Source organism: Mustela nivalis, assembly GCF_964662115.1.
Source record: "Mustela nivalis genome assembly, chromosome: 13".
In the NCBI taxonomy this organism is placed as follows: Eukaryota; Metazoa; Chordata; class Mammalia; order Carnivora; family Mustelidae; genus Mustela; species Mustela nivalis.
The window spans coordinates 70,872,460-70,890,833 of record NC_139032.1 but is presented as its reverse complement, the minus strand read 5'-3'; the positions used below and the strand labels follow the sequence as shown (position 1 = coordinate 70,890,833).

At 47.6% G+C, this 18,374-nt stretch overlaps 1 protein-coding gene across 9 annotated transcripts in view; it reads left to right on the top strand.

The window, feature by feature from the left end:
• PTPN3 (protein tyrosine phosphatase non-receptor type 3) overlaps positions 1-18,374 on the top strand; it is a 111,754-nt gene that overhangs the window by 13,579 nt on the left and 79,801 nt on the right. For 2 of the 9 annotated variants that reach the window (XM_082696862.1, XM_082696857.1), the window contains exon 1: positions 267-349. The exons of the other annotated variants lie outside the window; for them this stretch is intronic. The gene's annotated coding sequence lies outside the window, so the exon portion shown is untranslated. Of the gene's footprint in view, positions 1-266; positions 350-18,374 lie in introns of those variants that run through there. 9 annotated transcript variants of the gene reach the window in all.

Sequence of the window (18,374 nt, the reverse complement as noted above, 5' to 3'; positions counted from 1 at the left end):
TGGGTGATGGTGGAGGAGGGGCAGGGGGGGGAGCCTGAGAGCTTTGGGATAAGCACCGAGTGATTTGATCTTCTTGTTTGGTAGATCATCCTTCAAGGTCTAGCTTTGCCATAAGAATCCCCTCAGAGGCTGTTTTTGACCCAGGCTGAGCTCTGGTCACAGTGTGGACAAGGTCCCAGCAGCCAGGGGCACACAGCTGTTTTCAGGGCACTCACCACAGCAAAAGGTGATTATCTGATTGTTCATGCATTTCTGTCTCTGACCAGCCTGGGAGTTCCAGAGACCAGGGGGAGCTGAGACAGCCTCTACTCACCTGAACCCTAGCACCTGCTGTGGAGCGTGGCCACAGGTGGGGCTCATTAAATGCCTCCGGGATCAGAGAGGGATGAATGCAGAATGTTCACGAAGAAACAATGTGTAAACCCTAGGGACTGAAAGAGCAGGAGAAGCAAAAAGCTGAGCGATGGGATAATATTGGACAAGGGAAGTCGAGGACTTGAGGAGTCCTCAAGACCTTAAGTAAAATGCCAGGAATGTCTTCTGAAGATAGATGCGTCCTCGGGAGGGTCAGCTGCTGGGGATTTGGTCATCAGCTCTGAGAGCCGGACTGCGTGGGAGCCGAGGCTTCTGCCGAGGGGAATGGGAATTTCAGCCAAGCAACCACTGTGTTGATCTGAGATCCGAGAGCAAACCTTTTCTTCTCCCTTCAGGAGAGGACAGGTGCCCAGACCCAGGCAGAGAGACAATAAAGAACTTCAGCTTCAGGAGCCTGGGTAGGAGCCGCAGACTGAGACTCAACACGTGGCAGGGCTAGAGCAAACTCACAGCACGTTGGCCCTCCCCACAGAAGGGCCCTGTGGGGTGGGGGGGCCCTGCAAGGTGGGCATCCTTCAGCTCCCTGGACCTTCAGAGGGCCCCGTGAGTTGGGGCTAGCCTTGTTTTCCTGAGCCAGAAGTGGCGTCTCAGAGGTTCAGTAACTTGCTCAAAGCCCCCAGTGCTGGGAGGTAGAGGTGCGAGCCTGGGGTCTGTGAGCGGGGGTGGGGAGGGGGGGTGGTGGGGGGGCGGCTCGGGCTTGGAACGGGATTTCTGGGGGAGGAGTGGTTGCTGGTGTGGCTGACAAGTGTGGGGGGGGGTGTTGAGAAGGCAGTTGGGGGCAGGCCAGAGGAAGAGGGAGAAGCAGGGTGGGGTGAACGCCAAAAGGAGTGAGGAGGAGGCTGCCAGACGGAGGTTTAAGTAGTTACACCCCTGGGGGCCAGTGAAATATCAGTTGACCGCTTTTTTTTAAACTGATAGAGTTTGATTTTCTTCAGACTCGTTATTGCTCACTATAATTTAGGAAATACAGAAAGTTTGAAAGGATAGGAGAAACTGGCGATTATATTCATGATCTCGAGTTCCTTTATAATTAAATAGTTGTGTTCACTGTAGATACAATTTTACAACCAGCCCTTTTTGCTTAATAGTCTCACATTTCCCATCTCGTCAGTGTATCATTGTGAAGTCTTCATGGGCTCCGGGGGCTATTTTGTGGCTTATTTAACTAGCCCTCTACAGTTGGAAATCAGCTTTTTGGGTTTGTGATTGTCCACATGAAGCGTGGTTGGGAGGAAAATCTCTGCCGCTGACATCGGTTCATGTCTGGATGAATCCTAACAGTAGGTTCCTAGGAATGGAGTTCGTCAGACCACCTCCCAGCTCTGTTGGGGTGATCTTCCCTTACCGCTGACACAAGCCTCCCGAAAGCACGGGCATGAGCCCTGTGGACATTAGTTGTTTGTTCATTCATTGCTGTGTGCATTTCACAAGGATTTCTTTCTTTCTTTTTTTTTTTTAGATTTTATTTATTTATTTGACAGATTGCAAGTACGCAGAGGGGCAGGCCGGGGGGTGGGGGGAAGCAGGCTCCCTGCCGAGCAGAGAGCCCGATTCGGGGCTCCATCCCAGGATCCTGAAATCATAGGCCGAAGGCAGAGGCTTAACCCACTGAGCCACCCAGGCACCCCTCCCAAGCGATTCTTGAGCGCCTGTGGGGCAAGACTCCATTTCCTGTGGCCAGGTCAGGAGAGGAGCCACTGCCGGCCTCTCTGGCTTGACCGAGACGTGTGGGAGTGTTTGATCACACACGGCGTCTCCGCCCTGCCTGCCCCACTAAGCAGGGACGGCCCGTGGGTCCAGAAGTAAGCTTGCAGGCCCGCGTGGCTGCAGGTCTGGTCATGCTCACCACGAGTGTGGAGGTACCTGCCTTTCCTTCTGTGACGCTTAGCAGCAATTTACCTTCTATTCATGCCTCCCACAGACTCCTGTTGAGTGCCTCGTGTGTGCTAGGTTCTACTCCAGGGGTGAGGGGTATCTGTTAACTAACGAAGCCCCTGACTTTTAAGGAACCACCAGTCTTGTAGGAGGGGAGGGTGTGGGAATTGAGAAGGGACAATAAATATTTAACACGTCCAGCAGTGATAATCTAGAGTGAGGGACACAGAGTGGTGGGAAGACCTCACTGACAGGTAAAATTTAAGCAGACACATGGAGAGAGCATGGGTGGAGGATGTCTGAGGGAAGCAGGCTTCCAGTGGTGGGAACGAGCTTACCCTGGGAATGGGCAGGCAGGGGGTTGGAGTGAGAGCAGTGAGGTGTGCTGCACTAGGAGGGCAGGAGATGGGCCTTGAAGCTTAATGAGATCTAGGACCCAGGGTTCACTTTTTTTTTTTTTCTTTCATTGGGAGGCTTGGGAGCCAGACAGCCATTCTGGACATTTGAAGCAATTCAGACTAACCTCATACCTTTTTGTTGCTTATCTACAGTGGAGATCCTAAGGCCTATATCTGGTGGGAAAAAGCCCTGGGAGTTGAGACCCAGACTTTGGGAAGTCCTAGCTTTTGTTGGCCCTTTGGGTCTCCCCTTCTGTGCAATGAGGGACTTGAGCTAGGAGATTGGTAAGAAAATGAGGAGCTTTCCAGGGCTAGGACTCAATTAAGTGCCATTAGTTCAGTGCACTAGTTAAATCTTGGTCATTTTAGGTTAAGTGATTGGAATGTGTAGATGAAATTGTTGATAGGTACTTGGTTCTTTCTAAGATAGCACACAGTGTGCAAGCACAAGCCGGGAGAGGGGCAGAGGGAGAGGATGTTGAGGCAGACTCTTCGCTGAGCACGGAGCCCAGCACGTGGGCTTGATCCCACAACCCATGAGATCATGACCTGAGCCAAAACTGAGAATTGGATGCCCATCCAAGTGAGCCACCCAGGTGCCCCAGTACATATTTAGTTCTTCTTAAGTATAGCCTTTCAGATTTATTTGTTACAAACAGGAGTTGCTCAGCCAGCTGTGGGTGCTTGCAGTAACGGTAGGCCGATGGGGATGGAGCACCCCCCCCCCCACCGCCCCAATAGCTTATCCATTCAACCATCCATCCATCTGGCAGTTATCAACCACCGAATGATACCAGGCCCTGGGCTGCCTGTACCACACTGGTGATTTTTAAGAGACCCAGATTCTGCCATGAAGTTCACCGTGTAGTGCAGCAATGCTAATCCTACCAGAGGAGTTATGGTGGGGAGGGAGCCTGGTCAGAAGGGTCAGGGCAACCCCTACCTCACACCATATACAAAAATTAACTCAGAATGGATCAGATGAGCCAAAGTCATAAAACTTATAGGGATTAAAAGAAGAGGTATAACTTCATGGCCTTGAGGTTCGTAGTGGATTCTTAGATAGAAGAAAGCACGAGCAAAAGAAAAGTAGATAAATTGTACTTCATCAAAATTTAAAACTTTTGCACATCAATGGAAATTATCAAGAAAGAAAAGACAACCTACAGATTAGGAGAAAATAAATACTTGCAAATCCTCTGTCTGGTAAAGGTTTATTCGGGGTATATAAAGAACTTCTTTAACTCAACCTAAATTAAGATAACCCAATTAAAACTATGGGCAGAGGACTTTGAATAGACATGTCTCTGAAGATCTACACGTGGCCAGTAAGCACATGAAAAGATGCTCAACTTTAGTCATCACGGAAATGCGAATCAGAACCACGATGAGCTGTCACTTCCCACATGCTGGGATGGCTGTCATCAGAAGGAGTAGAAAGTATGGGTGCAGATGTAGAGTGACTAGAACCCTCTTCCCATGCTGATGGGGATGTGAAATGGTGCGGCCTCCGTAGAAAAGTCTGGTTTCGTCAAGAAGCTATAGACCTGGAATTACCATGTCCCAGCAATTCCACTCCTAGGCATATACCCCAAATAACCGAACCAAGCTCAAATAAATGCTTGTGCGGAGATGGTAATTGCAAGACTGCTCATAGTAGCTACATGGGAAACCCAGTGTCCCGCACAAACAGCTGAACAAAATGTGGTGTCTCTGTACGATGGTATATTATCACCCAGCCCTAAAAAAGAATGGGATTTTGATACCTGCTCCAGCATGGAGGAACCTTGAAGATACTGTGCTGAGTGACGGAAGCCAGACACGAAAGGACAAGTGTTGTCTAATTCTATGTATATGAAATATCTAGAGGAGGTAAATTCACAGAGACAAGGTTGAGGTTGCCAGAGATTGGGGGAGGAAAGGAATGACGAGTTATTGCTTAATGGGTACAGAGTTTCTGTTTGGAGTGACAGAAAAGTTCTGGAAATAGTGGTTGGTTGCACAACATTGTGAATGTAATTAGTGCCCCTGAATTGTATGCTTTAAAATGGTTAAAATGGCAAATTCTGTGTTCTGTTTATTTTGGCGCAAGAAAGGTGCAGGGAAGCCGCGTGAGGTGGGGAGGTTTGGGAACACGACTGCCAGGAGCCACTCCGTTTGATTCCCTCAGATTTCCCTCCGCTTCGGGTCCCCTCCAGCTTGGTCCTGGCCGCCTTTAGCCTGGTTCTCTTTTGACGTGGATGTCAAATGAGGGGACCGGTGTGCGGTGTGGGTCGTGGGAGATGCCTTCCCGTGCCCTTAAATTCTATCTTTCCCAAGTGTAAAAAGATTGTTCTGTCTGGTGGAAAATATGGAAAAGAGTAAATCTGGCGGTTGTGTGCAAATCCTCATCAATTACCTGCTCATCTGTTTTGCCGTTTTCCTGCAGAGCGGGGTTGGGTGTCTAGTCCCTTCTTGTCACCTTGCTGCCACATATCTTTGGTGCTTTGGCCCTAAAGCAGGGCTCCACTGGGCCCTACTCCCCTGACCTTCGTGGCCGCCCGTGGTCAGATGTTTGACAGTGGGATAATGGGAACAAGGACAACTTAAAAAAAAAAGTGCCGGCTCAGGACAACTCTGTCAGCTGCTTGTTTTCTCCGATGTGCGTTCATCTGAGCCGACCCTGCGGGGCAGCTCCTCGGCATTACTGGCCTCTCTTCCCCTCTAGGTGAGCCGGCTGTGGGCGATGGGGGCCAGTTTGTCCTTCACAGCCGTGGAGCTGGATCCTGCACGGCCTGCATACCTCCCACAGCTCGCTCGAAGAATAGCAAGGTTTCAGTGCCGTCCGGCTGCCCGGGATCCTCCTGGGGACCCAGGCCCCTGGCACACCTCGGATGCCCCATGGCTGTCCTCATGAGATCCTGGGCTTAGGGCCCCACCGTGCAGGGGAAGGGGGAAGAGTCTAGTTGGACTCAAGTTGCCTTAGAAGCCCTGCCGTCCAAGGGCTGCGGTGAACCTGGGCCTCCATCTGGAGTCCTCCCTGGAGGCAGGTGCGTGGGGAGGGAAGTGGAGGGGAGCTGTGTTTGGGACTGGCCTGTCGCTCTCGGGAGCTCCGTGGAAGGAGAGCTGTTGGTCAGAGTTTGGAGAGGCCCAGGCCATACTGAGGGCCTGCCCTCCAGAAATGAGGTGACCTACTCCTGTTCTCCCGCTGCTAATAATTAACCCAGAGTGGCTGCCGGGAGCTGGAAGGGCCTGTGGACCTCTCGCCCTCGAACTCCAGCCCACACCTTTTGCACAAAGGAAAGGAAGTCCTACTATGCTTCCTCGGACCCGAGAGACGCGTACCACATTTTAACTCCTTCTCTCATCAGCACGCCCTTGGCGGTCTGAGGGTACTTTGTACCTTTTCTTTAATTTTTTTTCTTTTGAAACACCTGTTCAATCAATTGTGTCATCTTAAAGGGAATAGGGTAATAAATACCCAAGTCATTACTCAGGTTTCTGATGTTGCAGACTTAGGGGGAAGAGGTCTTCTGGACCATTTCCTCCTTTAGAGGAAATCTACGAACATGTGAGCTGTGAGGAGTGTTTACAAAGATTATGTCAAAAGGTAAGAACATACCTATAGTCAGTAAATTACAGAGACTGCAGGGCTTACATGGGGCCTTCTCCCTCCGCTGCCACCGTGAATCACCTGTAACTCATCTTCCCCGTCGTGTGGGCCCGTGGACTCCGTGCGCAGGTGTGTGATACCTCGCGTGAGCTCGGGATCGTCCCCTTTGGAGGCTGACTGTGTGACCTGGGCATGGCTCCTGCATGGAGTCTACCAGTCTGTGAAGTGGAAACAGGAGGACTGCCAGCCAGGCCCTGTCAGAGTGAATGGGCTCAGGAGGAATGGGGGCAGAAGTATTTAGAAAAGTCTGAAGCCCTGTGGGACCCTTGGCGAATCCTCAGGACGAGAAACCTGGGGATGGCAGCGGCGGGGGGACCAGGAATGAGGTGGTTGAAGCATCAGGACTCCTCGCAGCCGCCGGTGTCTGCTGGGGACCAGGCAGGAGAGCCTTGCTCCTCAGGATTTCTTACCTGTGAGCCAACAGACTTACGCCGTTCTTCTGACCAAGGTCCTGTCATCTCAGGAGTGGCCAAGCAGAGACTGGAACTCGCTCTGGTCTGGCTTACTCCTTCTGGCCTCCAGGAGCCCTGGCCACCTGGACAGTGGTGTTACGCTCCCCCTATCCCCGTGACTGTTGACATCAAAGAACTGTCTTTCTGGATTCCCAGCTCCCAGCACGTGGAAGACTGGAAACAAATAAATGTAACAAGGGTAGCAACAAGATACATTTGCCTTCAAATGTTCCTAAACCCTGTTAACTCTCTTGAGCGTTTTGGCATGCCTTTATAAAAGGGTTTTTAGAGACCGGGCAGTTCCCTTTCATTAATCTTCGACTCCATCTCACCAAGTCCTTAAGCCCTGGCTGACTAGGCTCCATAAAAATAACATTTTATCTTGGTGTCTAGAGACGCCGGGCTACTGTACCTTATATAACCCAGGAATGGCCCCTTGGCTTAAAATCTTTCAGGCAGAGGATTTTAAAGCTGGAAGGAGCCTTTGGAGGGCCCTGAGCTGGAAAACGGTGAGGGAAAACTGAAGAATGGAATAGCAGCTTCCCAGGTCACTTGCCTGGTTTAGGGGCAGATGGGATAATGCTTTTCAAGTGGGCGGGGTGGGGGGGGGATGGCTGGAGGGTATTTTTCTGAGCTTCCTTGAGATAAAATTATGGCGAAGGCTGCTGGTGGTGAGGATTGGGTTTCTCTGGCCGGGCTGCCCCTGGCTGCAGACTCCTTGGCAGGAGCCAAGCTGGCAGGAAGGTCCTCTTGGGAGAGGTTGACTTCTTGGCTGGGATGAGTTGCGATTAGCACATCCCCAACCTTTCAAAGTGACTTTAGCTGTTTTCTTTTCTGAAGGCTTCTGCTACTTTTGGCTGTAAAGGGGTGGGGGCTGGAGCCCAGGATGGAAATATCAGGGACGGACACCCAGATGGGCGTGTCTGTGCCCTGAGGGCAAATACTAGCACAGTATTTTTGTAAAGTTTATGCAACTTGATTCATGTTCCTGTAGAGTAAATTTATTCCATCCTGTTTTCCAGTCCGTTTGGGGCCTCGTGGAACTATCTAGAGGGAGAATGGTAAGAGATTGGTAGCTTAGTTTTAGGTGGAAACAGCTCAATATAGAACATTCTACCGTCTGTGTTTTGAGCTTTATGTATTGCTTTTTGTCCATTCATATTCTTTTATCCCCTGTTTCAGTGTTGGGTCATTCTGGTTGTTTTCAAGAATGAGGTATCCATTTAGAATTCTTTCCCATGAGAGGTCTGTGTAAGGAATTCAGTTTTGTTTTTGTTTTTGTTTTTAAGATTTTATTTGTTTATTTGGCAGAGAGAGGGAGAGAGCCCAAGCCGGGGGAGCGGCAGGCAGAGGGAGAAGGAGAAGCAGGCTTCCCCACTGAGCAGAGAGCCTAATGCAGGACTCGATCCCAGGGTCCTGGGACCATGACCTGAGCTGAAAGCAGACGTTTAACCAACTGAGCCACCCAGGCACCCCAGGAATCCCATTTTTAAGGTGCTGCTTTGAGTGGGCTTACATGTACAGAAGCTTAACCTTGGCATTGTTGAAACTGAAGTCCTAATAGAACCTTGGTCTTGGAAGCTCAGAGTGCACCCATCCCACCGCCTTCAGTGCCAGCCTGCCCTCTGCAACCTTCTCACCAGAGAAGGTCTTACCCAGCTTCTCTGCTTGCACTTTTAGTGGGGGCATCTCCCTCTCTCCTGACCGTCCCTTCCATCTTTGTGCAGCCTTGACTGTTCAAAAGCTCTTCCTTCTGTTGAAGGGACATCTGTTTCTTTCATCTTCTACCCATGAAACCCCTGGGGTTTAAATAAACCAGGCTAAAGTTAGCAATAAGTACCATTGATTGGACCCAGCTAGGTACTAGTTAATTTGCACATATATTCAGTGCTTAAAACCTTGGAAAGCAAAGAACGTCTCCCCCTTTTACAGGTAGGGAAAAACGGGTGAGTGGTTTCTAAGTTCACGCAGCTACTAAGTGGTTGATCTGGGGTTCCAGCCCAAGTCTGATTCCAGCCCAAGTTACTGACCTTCCCACTGCCTCCCACTATATCCTGTGTGACAGCCACTTGGATTTTTGAACCTCATCTTCCTTCCCTGAGATTTCTCTGGGATGCCACTTATTCCTTAGACACTCCTGCTAAAATCCCTTTCTTTGCAGTTCTTAAAATGTGTTTCCCTTCCTGGCTTTTACAAATGCACTGTGGTGTTGGAAGCCGTTCTACCTAGTAGACTGTCTTAATCCTGCGAGATTCCCCAGGAGACCTGGGTGAGCTGGTCCCACTGCCCACCACACTCAGGTTGGGAGCCTTCCTCCCGTTCCTCTCGTGTCCTGGGTGTTCATCTGCCTTAGAAGCTGAAACTCCAGGTGCCTTCATCTCCCCTCCTCACCCCTCCAGCCTGGCCTGACCCAGAGCAGGTGCCCAGTAAATGAATATTGAGAAATGGTCCAGAACTCCTTGGCCAGAGTAGTAATAAGGGCTAAAAGTAATTATAAACAAGATCAAGGGTCTGTGAATGTCTAGTCCTAGTCCAGTGTGGGACTTCAACCAGCTGTTGGAAGGATGTAAGGACACCTTGTCTGGTGGGGTGTCCTAGAAGTCCTTTTCCTCAGTATGGTTTGGGTCAGTCCCTTTAAGGGCTGGCGTGTATCCCCCATCTTGCTTCCAGGAGGCAGGCTTGCTGGCTTCTGAAGTTTCTGGGTTCTCCAAGGTGGCATTCTCATGGGAGAAGTTCACCAGACTCTGTTCAGAGCTCCCTTGCGGGGCGAGCACATCCCGGCCTTCTCATTTCTCCGCAGCCCACACTGTGTAGGCGCCAGACACATCCACACGCGTGCTGAAAACAGCCCTGGGAGGGCTGAGGCCTGGGCAGTTGGGGATGGGGGTGCACTTTAACACTGCACCATGATAACCTTCCCTAAACATTAAAAAACAAACAAACAAAACCCCTAAAAAATCTCACTTAAAAAAAAAAAAAACCTCCTAAAGGGACACATGTCTTGCTTGCTCCATAGAACATGCCACTCTTGATCTCAGGGTCATGAGTTCGAGCCCCGTGCTGGGAGTAGAGTATACTTTTAGAAAATCTCACGAAGATGGTGTTAAAAGCCAGAAGAATAGTCACCGCTAGGGGAAGTCACGTTTGGAAGAGGGCATTGGGGGGGGGGGGGGGCATGCCAGGCTTCTTGAGAGCTGTGCAGTTAGGATTTGTGTGTTTTCCCCCCACTCTGTGATCCTTCAAGAGGCCGAGGGAGGCTGTCATGACTTCATTGAGTAGACTCACACGCCTAAGAAGAGCTTTCTCATCGTTTGGGAACAGACCGTGTTGAGTTCCTTAGCGTCTCGGCGCTACCCTGGAAACTTCGCCCGCCCCGTGGAACAGAAGAGGTTGGCTTCTCTTGGTAGCATTACGTCTCTCCCAAAGCTGCCTGCAGCTCCCACGGAGCTCTTTATCTTGCCCTTCAGGGAGCTTAAAACTACTCCCTTGTTATCCTCTTAGTATCAAGTATAACCCTCTTATTTTGTTAGTTTTGCAAGTGTCATGGTGTTGAACGTATAAATAAACCCCGATGCTGTAGTAAGAGAACTATTTGGCATTTTGAAGTTGTACGAGAGGAAGGGTGCTAATTACTGGTCTCTGTTTGAATACAACTAATCCTGCAAATTACTACCCCCTGCTTCCCGGGGGGCTCCGGCTGGGGGATCCACTCCCCAGACTTGCTACAGGGTCTACGGAACAAATGATTTGATCCATAGACTGTACTTCTGGAGTGTGAGGCTTAATAGTCGCAAGATCATTGGAGTATCGAGCTGTGCTGTTGAAGGGCCTTGGATGAGCATTTTTCCCCATGTGGTGGCAGATAATGTGAAATGTGAGAGTTAAGAACTTTCACAAATGTGTTCACAGAAGCGTTTTAAAAATTTATTTATTTATTTGACAGAGAGAGAGAGAGAGAGAAATCACAAGTAGGCAGAGAGGCAGGCAGAGGGAGAGGGGGAAGGAGGCTCCCCACTGTACAGAGAGCCTGATGCCATACGGAGCTTGATCCCAGGACCCTGAAACCATGACCCAAGCCGAAGGCAGAGGCTTGACTCACTGAGCCACCCAGGCGCCCCGAAGCATTTTGTTTTTTATAAATATGGTATTACTCATATGTGCATGCGCAAAATTAAAAATAAGTCTTGTGCACCAATACTTTCCATTGTCGGCTGTGATTATTATTTTCAGTAGCAGGCTTTAAGCTTTACGCCTGGGTGGCTCAGTTGGTTAAGCAGCTGCCTTCAGCTCAGGTCATGATCTCAGTGTCCTGGGATCGAGTCCCACATTGGGCTTCTTGCTCAGCAGGGAGCCTGCTTCTCCCTCTGCCTCTGTCTGCCATTCTGTCTGCCTGTGCTCGCTCTCTCCCGCTCTCTGATAAATAAATAAAAAAATCTTAAAAAAAAAATGCTATTGAAAAGTTAATTTGTCCTGAGCCTCTATGCCGAAGAATTAGTGCGCCGGCTGTAATATTGAATTAGCAATGTGAAAATGCCATCCTTAATAGATTTTTTCTAATTTAGTGATATTCATAGTGATTGTTTACATTATAAACTAGTTTTTAAAAGAAGTCTGTGTATTTATCTTCTTATTGTTACGGAGTGTTGTACTTTGGATATTTAAAAAGCCATGTAAGGAGAGGGGGGCGGGGAGGTAATTGCCAGAAAGCAGTGTTGATAAATTTATGGAAATTAGCCATGAGGAAAATTAAGTTTCGTGTACCAGCTGTAATTTTGCCAAGTGCACATAATTTAAAATTAATAAAGTGACGAACACCTGGGTGGCTCAAGTTGGTTAAATGTCCCACTCTTGTTTCGGCTCAAGTCACGATCTCAGGGTCCTGAGATCGAGCCCCACATTGGGCTCCATGCTGGGCGTGAAGATGGGGGTATTGGATCCAAATACCTGCTTCAGCTTCTCCCTCTCTCTCTGCCCCCACCCCTTGCACACAAGCATGTTCTCTCAAAAAAAAAAAAAAAATAGTATATATGGCAGTGTTTTTTTAAGGTATATGGGTGTTTTCAAAAGGAACTAAAATCACTAATGGGTGGGGCTGAGTTTCATTAATAACATTGGCAAAACCTAATAAATCACAAAATGCGTGCATCTCTTTTCCCTTTGTTTCTTTCCTTCCTTCCCACAATAGTGGACTGTCCCTGTTTTCTGAGGAAGTGCATTACAGAAGACACTGCTGTCTTTTCTATAACTTGGCTGTTAGGAATTGTTAAGAGTTACTGTCTGGGAAAGATGTGAACTAATTCGAGCAAAGAAGCCAAGACATCTGGTTACATAATATCAACTGCTAGAATCCATTTTGAACTAACATTATTTATGTGTTGCTTTCTTCCTCTGTCTGACAACAGTGCTAATCCCAGCACTGACGTATAGACTGGAAAGTCTGTGTTACTTCAACCAGTGTCTTGCAAAGGGCTTCCCCAGACTGAGTAAGGGGACAGCTGCTAAGCTGCAGAAACTCCTTTTAGCTCTGGGAAGTGATTTGTAATGTAGAAAAACTGACCTAGGGTACCAGCCTAAGCAGGCTCCTGGCTGTGGACACAGATGGTCAAACCAAAAGGATCCCTGGGTTGATCTGGTTGAGTATTTTTCACTGCAAGATGATCAGATCTGCTGGATTTAGGTCCCCAGGGGATGCTTACTGAAAATGCAACTTCTGACCACTAAAGCAAGGCAAGTTCCTGGTTTAGATCCTGGATCAGGAGGAAATACATAAAGGACATCACTAGAATAATTTGAATATCTTTATAAAAGACATCATTAGAATAATTTGCATATCTTTAATATGGGCTGTGTCTTACATAAGTGCTTTATCAATGTTAAATTGTCTCGGTGCAGTCATTGTACTGTGGTGTGAAAGGTCCTTGTTCTTGAGAGACATGCTAAAATATTCAGAGGTAAAGGGGCATGATATCTGCACCTTCCAAGTGTTCAGTAAAAAGCATGAGGAGTGCATGTGTGTGCTCAGGAGAGAAAACGTATGTGGCAAAATACCAATTAAATCCAGGCCGATGAGGGTGCATGGGAGTTCTCTTTTTCTTGTAGTTTTCCTATAAGTTGGAAAAAATTAACTTTTAAAATGCAGTTTTCCCCGTCCTTACCAAACCATAATTTCTGTAGGTGGTGCCCAAGAATCTATTTTAACAAGTTCCCCAGATGATTAAATCAAGCACATTAAAGTTTTATTTAAGTCTTTGGTTTAAAAAGTCTCGTTCTATTCACTATTTCTTTCTTAGCAGCTTAATTACTAAGCATACACTCTTACAGTTTGAGCTGATCTTAATCTAGTGCTTAAGACACAAATCCCCGTCCAGATGTTTATAAATCTTTAGAAGGGAACATGCCACTCAGAGGGGTTTAAGGAACACTTAAGCCTGACCATAAAGCAGACCAGAGCTAGAGGTTATCCTATGAGACGCAGTCAGCCGTCGGACTTTCTCCTATCCGTATGCAGTGAAGATGTGAGTGATGTGTGTTTGTCCCCCGGAGACTTGGTTAAACCATAAATGCAGCCCAACGGCTGCGGTATTTACAGTGAAAAGGAGGAGAAAGCAATATTGGTATTTGATGAGTCATCTCTCTAGCCTGGCTGATTATACATGAGTGTTTATGACTTTTCCCAGCTAGGGACGTTCCTCTCTAGCTGATCAGACATCTGTTGGGGCTTATAAATATCCTCCCCACGCCCCAAAAGAACCTCTCCTGAGTTCACTAGGGAAGAAGAGTTGGAGGAAGAGGAGAGCGTTGGAATACAAGGAAAGCCTTCTAATATCGTGAGAGATTTTTTTGAACTTGAACTGGAATGGGAAGAAGGGAGGGTGGCTGTGCTGTTTGCCCTCCCGGAAGGAAGTAGGAGGTGATAGGGTGGGTGGTGGTGTTATTTCCTCTGGTGGCCACTAGGTGGTAGCATCGGCCTAGGTCAGCCTGATGATTATTCGGGTTGATTGCTGTTCTGAGCCTGCTGTGGTTCATTTTTAGAGTTTATTAGGTGTTGATAAATCAGGATTGCTTTTTTTTTAACTGAAACTTGTGCTCTTGAGTTAGAGGTCTAAATTGTTATTTTTGAAAAAAGGGTATGAAATAACCTTAACCCTTTCTTTTAAAATGACCAAAGTGGAATTGAGTTGCTTTTTGACTTTGTCTAATGGAGAAGAGTACAATGCTCTCCTTCCTTTCTGTCTGTGGTTCATGCGCTTGTGAAAGAACAGAGTTCCCCAGGTCTGCATGTAGACTCTTGTGAAATAAAGCATCACCTCTTCCCCTGTCCCAAGCTCCAGGGCAGATGGGGAGCCGGAAAGGGATAGTGGTTGAAGCCTTGTTACCCAGCCCTACGCACGAGGGCTCGGGTGTTCACGTGCCCTCAATGGCCACACCCCAGGCAGTGTGCTCCTGCTCCCAGGACCCGAGTTTGTAGAGCAGCTCATAGATATATCACACATCTATGGTCCCTTTTAACCTTACAAGCTGTCTTTATTAAAAACTGAAGAAACAATATTTGTATATCTGTAAGATACTTGAAGTCAGGATTACCTACAAAATCCAGAATCTAGTGGACCCCTGGTGGATTAGAAGCTTAACGTTATTAATAAAATGCCTTTTTTAAAAAAAGATTCTATTTATTTATTTGACAGACGGAGATCACAAGTAGGCAGAGAAGCAGGCAGAGAGAGAGGAGGAAGCAGGCTCCCTGCTGAGCAGAGAGCCCGATGTGGGGCTCGATCCCAGGACCCTGGGATCATGACCTGAGCCAAAGGCAGAGGCTTTAACCCACTGAGCCACCCAGGTGCCCCTCATAAAATGCCTTTAACTGTGTCCCTGCTACGTGTCTCACATTGTCTACACACTTCACATGTGCTAATCCTAGTTGTCGTGGGAAGCACTGGACCCCTACTGGGCACCAAGTGAAATGTGGCCTTTATGTCTGGCAAGGACAGGCTGGTAAGAACTACAGTTGTAGTCGAACCTCTGTTGTGCAGAGTAGATAGTGGAGTCATTAGCTGATTGATTTTGGTTTTGAAAAGGAAGAACAAGCTTGGCTTCCATGTTATGAAACGCGTCCGCTGCAGCCGTAATCACTTGTGGTTGGGGAGGCTGGGGTGTTCCTGCTTGGGTTGTGGCTTTGTTTAAATGAAGAGGCTTATAAAGGAAGCCCTCGAAAGCCCAAGTTCCCCACTTGCTGGGGCTCAGGAAATGGGACAGTCACTCCGCATCCATTGTCCTGACCCGATTGTTTAAGATAGAATTTCAAGACAATAAGAAAACACATGGTTCAATGACATGGTCATTCAGGGTGAGGCTTGCTCTTATCAAGTCTTGCTTCAGGAGCCACCGTGGGAAGAACAGTTCCACAACTTTCATGAAATTCCTCCTGATGACATTGTCGTTAGGTTTCAAACCCTTGTATATAGCAGAGATGTATGTGCGGAGGAAAACAGGTCTCTTTGTCAGCTGGCTGCACGTCGGTGCTGGGAGGCCCCATTCATCACGGTCAAGTTAATAAGTCCCACCGCTACCCACGCTTGGGCCAGCTGCGCAGAGCTGCTCCGGCAAGGGGCCACGTGCAGATCAGTTCACGGTCCTTTCATGCGGCAACTCTTGTCTGAAATCAGCTTTGGCTTTTTCCATCCAGAGTCATGGCGTGATGAGCTCTTAGTTTTTGCAGTTCTGAGGGACAGCCCTATTCCAGGGGTGCGGCCTCAGTGGGTTGGGTTCTGTGGGACCTATATTCTGAGTGTGACATGCAGAGCACATCCTGAGGTTCCCCGAGAACCCATCCTCCAGCCACTGACAGCCTGGCCCTTCCTTTGCCGGCTTCCCGAAGGGAAAGTCGTTCTGTGCCGCACCCCAGGACGCTGACTCACCATCTACGGGTGTGGCTAGGACAGGCCCGCACCTCCCACTAAGAGCCACACAGAGTGATTCTGTCGTATCTTAAAAAAAAAAAAAAATTATGACCCACCTGAAATTCTTAGACAAAGATTAAACAGTAAGTCTGACATTTTAAATGCAATGTGGTTTAAGTACTAAGGAACACGTTTGTTGTCTTTTGATAACTTTTGGCATTCCTCAGAAAACGCATCTCTGCCTCTGATGACATTTTGGTTGGAAAGGGCAAGGTGGAGGCGGTGAGGTGGGTGAGGTTGTGGAAGGGACAGAACTGAATTTTCTTCCGCTGCTGCCGGTCCCAGGGATCTGTGGTATTCATATTTGAGATTTCCCTGCCCCTGACTGTGGGAGGCTAGAGGTGTGTCTGGAGCTCCCTCGGGAGGATGAGGGGCCAAGTGCACCCTTGGCATCCTTTGTGGTTGAGCTTCCTAAGGCTGGGCTGGGCCTGTCTGGTTCCCTGAGGCTTGTTTCTCAAGCTCCAGTCGGCTCTGTCCTCACCCCTTCCTTGCTGCCCATTCCCAAATCGGGATCTCTGGCCCCGTCTGACATGGGGTGCTGCTTTTCCAGTTATCTGGGACTTGTTCCTCTACGCGTGGACCCTGGGTCAGAGGCTCCGTCCCGTGCAGACCACAGGGCCTCACTCAGCCCCGCTGGAATCCTGGAACCCAGAGCTGGGTGTTGGGAGATGCAGTGAGCAAAACCAGATGTGGTTCCTAGCCCTGTGAAGCTTAGCTTGTCGCAGGAGCCGATATTAGCTACGTCATCAGCTGTAACTGTGGAATTACAACGAGCATTGTACAGGACCGCTTATAAGTTAAGGACACCAGGGAAGGCTTTGTTGAGGAAGTGACGCCTGTGCTCGGTCCTGAGTCCTGAATAGGAGCAGAAAGAACTTCCTGGGCAGAAGGAATAGCATGTGCAAAGGCCCAGTGCATCACAGAAAGTTTACAGAGAATTAATAAAAAAAGAACATTAAATCGCACTTGATTCGTTCGTCTTTATCTGTTCTTCCATCCAGCCTCATCAGCCTCATCAGATTTACACCTTGTTCGTTCCCGAGGCCGAGGAGCTGGCACAGACCTTGAGCTTTTCTGCCTGTATGCCGCGACCCTGGGCTCGCCTGCACATTTGCTCTCTTTTGGTCTACTGTTCCACAGTACGGTCGCTAGGAAAACCTCTTTCCTCACTGCTCCCTGAACACACCGTGGTCAGATTTTAAACCAACCCCCTCTTCATACACGTGTTATTTTAAGTGAACTTGATATTGAAAAACAGAAGTACACAGGTTAAGTACAGAGCTTGACGAAGCTTCACCAAGTAAATACACTGGTATCAGCATTACCCAGATCAATAGATGGAGTGTTATAAGCATTCCGGAAGACTCCTGTCTCTGTCTCTGTCTCTCTGTCTCTCTCTCTCTCACACACACACACACACACACACACCCATCACTTCACATAGCAGTAACCACGCTTCTGTCCTCTATTAACACTGATCCGTTTTGCCCCTTTCTGAACTTTACGTAAACGAGTTTGTGCTGTCGGTCACCCGTTGTGTCCGGCTGCTTTTGCTGAACACAACGTTAGAAGGACTTCGTTCGTGTTTTGCCTAATGGTGGTTCATTTATTTCCTTTGCCGTGTGGTCAGTGTGGTGGGACTCTACCGTAATTTCCCCATTCCACTGATGGGCGCTGGAGTGTTTTCCAGTTTGGAGCTCTTATAAAAAATTCTCTCCAGGTCTTTTAGCGGATGAGTCTACACGCTTCTCTTGGGAATATGCCTAAGAGTGGAATTATGTCACAGAGTATACTTTTGTTCATTTCTAGTAAATATTGCCAAATAGTTTTCCAAAACAGTTGTACTAGGTTTTATTCGTACCAGCAGTGCCTGAAAGTTCCAGTTGCTGCACATTGTGGCCAACACTTGGTTTTGTCCGGTTTCCCTGTAGCCACTCTGGGGGGCCTGTGGTACTATTACCTTGTGGTTTTAATTTCCATTTCTTTGACAACTAATGCGGTTCCTATTTTTTACCAGATGACTTGCTTTTTCTCATGTTGATTTGTAGGAGCCCTTTATGTATCTTTTATATACACATATCGCAAGTATCTCCATGAATTATCTTTAAATGGTGTGAAGTTTGATAAAAGTTTATTTAATAAAATAATGGTTAAACTTTAGACGTATTCCAGTAAGAGTCAAGAAGAAGACAAATATTTTTTACATTAATTTCTATTAAATGTTGTAATAGATTTTTGAAACAACAAAATAAGTGATTAAAAAACAGTTGACCCTTGAACAACATGGGGGTTAGGGGCACCGACCCCTTGCAATCATAAATCCATATATAACCATATAAATGGTGTCTTTTAATGAATAGAAGTTAAATGGTGTCTTTTAATGAATAGAAGTTACTTAATGTACCTTCTTTTACCAATACGCATCTTCATATTTTAGATCATTTTTATACCACATTTAGTTCCTTTAAAAAATGAAAAAAAGGAGTAGAATATACAAATACATATTTGTTAAGAAACGTAAAAAATTAAAAGCCTGGGAAATATAAATTAGATTTAGGCCAGGGAGAGAAGACACACAAATAACCCATATCATTCTATTCATGGGTAACAGATGAGTAACAAATTTTGCTTAGAGACACTTAGACGTAGAAACTCAAACGGAAAC